Source organism: Balaenoptera acutorostrata, chromosome X (genome assembly GCF_949987535.1).
Source record: "Balaenoptera acutorostrata chromosome X, mBalAcu1.1, whole genome shotgun sequence".
NCBI classification, from domain to species: Eukaryota; Metazoa; Chordata; class Mammalia; order Artiodactyla; family Balaenopteridae; genus Balaenoptera; species Balaenoptera acutorostrata.
In genome coordinates this window covers 4,370,546-4,376,545 of record NC_080085.1, presented here as the reverse complement: position 1 = coordinate 4,376,545, position 6,000 = coordinate 4,370,546, and positions in this window count along the sequence as shown.

The window sequence follows — 6,000 nt, the reverse complement described above, 5'->3', positions numbered from 1 at the left end:
CATCCCTTGCTGGACCACATGGAATAATTTCAACTTTCTCTTTTGCTCTTAGGAACGCAGAGACAAGTTGACATTCCTTAACTTGCTTTCATAATAACCCTTGCGAATAGAAAAGGGTTCTTCTTGTCAAGAACTTCCTACGGTTTACTGAAAGGGTTCTAATCTCCCTCCGCCTTATCTGCCACTCACTGGTACACACACCACAAAAGCCCACCAGTAAGTAGCCTGACGAAGTGATACGGACAACTATTGTCACCAATAATTTCTGAGTGACGGCGTGTTATTTCCCACAGAAAGGCTTTGTGGAGAATCAGTCTTGTGGATTTTCAGAATGAGACGTTTCCATTCAGTAATTTCAAGCTTGGCCAGCTCTCGACATTATTCTGTCAGGTAAACATGAGCTCCAGGAGAGAAGGCACGTGAACTCATTATAAGCGAAGGGAAGTTAAAAGGGTTTTCCCTTTCCGAGTTTATCCAGCTGGATTTATAGTTGATCCAATAATTGCTTTAATAGGGGTGCATGATTCAGAGCACATCTGCAAGCCTCTCTGTCCGTCCGATTGTCCCGTGGAACTCGGGACTTAACGATCTTTCGAGTTATAATCCCAAGGGCTGACCAAACGGACCAAGGGCTATGCTGGAGACGTTTTGTGATCCTGAGTTAACAGGCAAAGTGCCGGCATTGCTGTGAATATTTGGATGGTGGATTCTTATTTTACATGAAATGGAAGATCTGTTTGAAGGGTCTGTTTGTTAGAGAATAAATTTTTAAGAACAAGCACACCAACTCGATAAGGGAACGCTGTGGGAACCCCTGAATGTTCTTATTAATGTTCTTGGCAGTTACGTCCAAGAGGAACTGATTGCTTTGGATGGTGAAGCCAACACTGTGCTTAATGCAAATCCCTGCAGACCATTTTCAGAGCCACTTCAGGGAAGTCTTGACTGTCTTCAACACCTGCATGCCCAGTGTGTTCTCAGGATTACTGTTCTGAAGCGCGTTAGTGGGTATTTGCTGTGGCTGGGCTGCATTGTGCCCACCCCTGCAAATGCATATGTTCAAGTCCTAATCAGGACCTCAGAATATGACTGTATTTGGAGTCAGGGTCTTTCAAGAGGTCATTAAGGTAAAATGAGGCCATTAGGGTGGGTCCTGATCCCATAGGACTGGTGTCCTTATAAGAAGAGGAGATTAGGACACAGACATGCACAGAGGGATGACCACGTGAGGACACAGGGAGGAGACGGCCGTCTGCACTCCCAGGAGAGAGGCCTCAGGAGGAACCAGCCCTGCCCACACCTGGATCTCAGACTTCCTGCCTCCAGGACTGGGAGACATAAATGTCTGTTGTTTACGCTGCCCAGTCTGTGGTCCTGTGTTATAGCAGCCTTAACAAACTAATATTCCATAAAAAAAATAATCCCACTTGCCAGGAAGGTTTGGGAAGACTGAGTAAACTACACTTAAACACGTATGTTTTTCACGTTACATTCGGCACAGTATTGTGTGTTGTAACTTCACAAGAAACAGTATTCATATGCCGTGTTTTCCAAACTTCTTTGGCCATAGATCCTTTTACCTTAGATAATTTTGAGAAACCTTTGTTCTAGTAAATATCGTTTTGGAAACGTCGCCCTACAGCAAGGAGCTCTGATGAACAGAAATACCCATTTACCCACAAATACCCTCTGTGTTCATATCAAATTTTCCCAGCATCCCATTTTACTTTTCTGGGTGGAATTATTAATTATCCACCAGGAAGAGTATTCTGAAAAGAGATCCAGTCCTGGTTCTTTCACCAGACACATTTTCCAACATAAACAAAAAAATTGCCTGTGCGTTTAAAGTGATAAACGTGACGTCTCATATTGTTATAGTGATCTGAAGTTTACCCTATCTTCTTAAATACTCCTGGATCCCGAACATTTTGTGAAAGGAGGTAGAATTTTTTTTTTTTTTAACAGAGAAGGAGATGAAGAAATAAGTGAAACAATTTTTTAGGCAGCTTTTTGGAGCATTTGAGAGCATAACTTTGGAGTCCGTTCCAGCTACGCAGAAGAGTCTCTCTAGGAAAGTCAGTTAACCCATCTGAATCACAATTTCTTCATCTTCTCGCTGAGAGAAAATACAGGACACAGCTTTCCCTCTCAGGATTGAAGAGAGAATTAAAGGAGCCGATAAAAATAATTAACAAAGAGCCTGGTGCAGTACGTGCTCAGTGAGCATTAGGTGATATTTCTCTTCACCGAGTTTACCTTAACCCGTGAAGGAGTGTTACCGCTGGTTCCCAAATGATGTCTTCCGATAGTCAGTCTCCTGTGCTTTTTACTCTATATAATCACATTAAAGATTGAAGTGCAGTTGATTTACAATGTTGTGTTAGTTTCTGCTGTATAGCAAAGTGATTCAGTTATACATATATATGTAATGTGTGTGTGTGTATATATATACATATACACACACATATTCTTTTATATTCTTTTCCATTGTGGTTTATCATAGGATATTGAATAGAGTTCCCTGAGCTCTACAGTAAGACCTTGTTGTTTTTCCATTCTATATGTAATAGTTTGCATCTGCTAACCCCAAACTCCCAATCCTTCCCTCCTCACCCCTCTTCCCCCTTGGTAACCACAAGTCTGTTCTCTAGGTCTGTGAGTCTGTTTCTGTTTTGTAGATAACTTCATTTGTGTCATTTTTTTTTAGCTTCCACATACAAGTGACATCATATGGTGTTTGTCTTTCTCTTTATGACTTACTTCACTTAGTATGATCATCTCGATGATAATCTCTAGGTCCATCCATGTCCCTGCAAATGGCATTATTACATTCTTTTTAATGGCTGAGTAGTATTCCATTGTATATATATGTACCACATCTTCTTTATCCATTCATCTATTGAAGAATGTTTTGGGTGCTTCCATGTCTTGGCTATTGTAAATAGTGCTGCAGTGAACAGTGGGGTGCATGCATCTTTTTGAATTATGGTTTTCTCTGGATATATACCCAGGAGTGGGATTGCAGGATCATATGGCAACTATTTTTAGTTTTTTGAGGAACCTCCATGTATGTTTTCCATAGTGGCTACACCAACGTACATTCCCACCAGCAGTGTAGGAGGGTTCCCTTTTCTCCACACCCTCTCCAGCATTTGCTATTTGTAGAGTGTTTTAATGATGGCCATTTTGACCGGTGTTATCACATTTTAGATTTTGGCTAATAGGAACTGATTGCCCGGACCTTAATCATAACTAAGTGAACTGATAAAACTGCTATTCTCATATACAAATGAAGGTATATATACCATCAGGATCCAAATCAGCAAAACTCTGGAATCCTCCACACATTTACGAGCAAACGTAGAAAGTCAAAAATGTATCTCAAAAAACAGCGATGCCAGAAGTTCCTCAGAGAGACCAGCCAAATTTATTAAATGTGAAAATTACGTAAACACCGCAGGAAACAAAGTTTAGACTTGGCATGGGAAAGTAGATTCCCAAATTCTGCTTTATGATCCACAAAGTCTATAATTCAAATATAATTTTAATTTGTTTTGTTTTACAGTTAGCTTTGGACAAGCATTTTTGAACCTTGGATAAGAGTCCCTTATAGCTTCTACCTACACAGCCTGAGTTCATTTTTGTGCTCAAATCCATATTTTTGTTAAAAAACACTATTACAGAGTGTCACAGGACATGCCTCCTTGGAAACCGGTAGGGAATTCCAAGACACACACACTTTATCATTCAGTGAATCATGGGTATACATTACAAATATAAGCTGCTTTTTGCCAAATTTAAAGGTAAAACCTTTCATGAGGTCAGTTATTTGCCAGAGCAAATGTATGTTAAGAGTAACCACAAAAAAGAGAACAGTCATATCGTGGCAGTTCAGCCAGAGCCATCATTTTATACATCAGAGGTTACAGAGTTCCCAGCTCACAGTGTTGAGGTGTTTTTCACAGTACTTTGTTGTTTTCCTTAACTTAAGCTTTTTTTTTTTTTTTTTTTGAAATAATCATAAGTTCACATGCAGTTGCAAGAAAAAGTAGAGAGATACTGTGTACCCTTCACCCATTTTTCCCTGATGGCAACTGCTATCTTTATAAATGTAATTTATTAGCATTTAAGACTGGTTAAATTTTGATTTTATAATTTGATTTTATGTTTCTCTTAAAAATTGGAAGACCTGGCAACACGGGGCCTATATTTTCACATGGCCTACAGAGTCTGGTGCTAGGTGATCCCACATCAAATAGGGAGATTTGTAGGATTTTTAACAAGAAGTAATTTTGCTTCTTTGTAATCGCTAATCTCAGGCGGATAGCTTCATATAAGAATCACGCATTCACAGTTGACCAGTCGTGTCCAAATTACCTTTCAGTGTAAGACCAGACCCGTGTTAGTGTGGGGTAAGCTCCATTTCTACTTAAGAACACCTGGGCGTTTATCAAGGCTCAGATTGGTCTGTGTTCTGTTGGTATTCTCTTGATGTCCAAGACTTGAGGGCTCTTCAAACCTGCCCAGTAACAAAAAGAGTGTCCCAGCAGCCAATGTGACGCCACACACATTGAGAATGACTCTACAGAAATTCCCTAAAGGGATCAGTAAGGAGGACAACTCACCTGCCTTAGCAGAAAGCGAGTGTCGATGACGTTGGCATGGTTTTGTCATGGGCTAAGGTAGGGCAGTTGTCATCAAGTAGGAGGTGAGTGCCCAGTTTTTATGCTCGGGGACTGGAACATACGCTTTTCTGACGGAGGTGACCATGGGAGTGGCAAGCTTAAATTCCCCCGGTCCCCGGCGTCTTAGGAATCACAGATGTCGGAACAATCAACGTATAAAGAGCCCTCCTGAGCGTAGCTTATCTGATATGGCTCCGAGTTGCTTTTTTAGTTCCTGATGTTGGAGGGACCCAAGCATGTCAGTCCTCTGGAATCAGCAGAACTCAGGGGCATCACCTATACACTCTGGACACTTGCCCATTCTGTTTTCTTCTTCCTTTTATACTAGCAGCCTACCTTATGGAAGCATCCGTCTTACCTGTGTTCACCCTTCTGTGCTGTCCAGCAGGGAGGCGTCTGTGGGCATGAGATTTTCTTCCTGTAGTGCACACATGCTGCTTTCTTCTCATGCAGCCCTTGCTGTCCTTAATAAGCCTTGTTACATGGGTGCTGGTGTTGAAGGATGGTTGCTGTCCTACCTGCCTGCTAGAGAGACCAAACACGTTAATCCCCATCTTACCATGTTCAGCGTCTCTGACGTTTAGCTCAGTGTTGTTAATGGCTTCGAGCATGTTCCTTTCAGTTCTAAGTTTGGCAAAACGCCGAGGCTTTTTGAACCTGTACTTTAAAGATACCATGGGAATACCCTGCTAGTCCAGTGGTTAGGACTTCGTGCTTCCACTGCAGGGGGGCACAGGTTTGATCCCTGGTTGGGGAACTAAGATCCCACATGCCATGAGGTGCAGCCAAAACAAAAAACAAAAAAAATCCATGTCTTATTTCCATTGACAGATCATCTTAGAACATGTAAGATTTAATTCAGTTGGGCATGTTTAAAAAATAAAAGCATTAATATTCTCAAGATAGAAATAGACTTATAGGGGCTTCCCTGGTCACGCAGTGGTTAAGAATCTGACTGCCAATGCAGGGGACACAGGTTTGAGCCCTGGCCCGGGAAGATCCCACGTGCCGCGGAGCAACTAAGCCTGTGTGCCACAACTACCGAGCCTGCGCTCTAGAGCCCATGAGCCACAACTACTGAGCCCGCATGCCTAGAGCCTGTGCTCCACAACAAGAGAAGCCACTGCAATGAGAAACCCGCACACCGCAACGAAGAGTAGCCCCCGCTCGCCGCAACTAGAGAAAGCCCACGTGCAGCAACGAAGACCCAACGCAGCCAAAAATAAAAATAAAAAATAAATAAATTTATTTTAAAAAAAAAGAAATAGACTTATAGTCAACCCTAAATAAAGAAGAAAAACATAAACTATAAAGT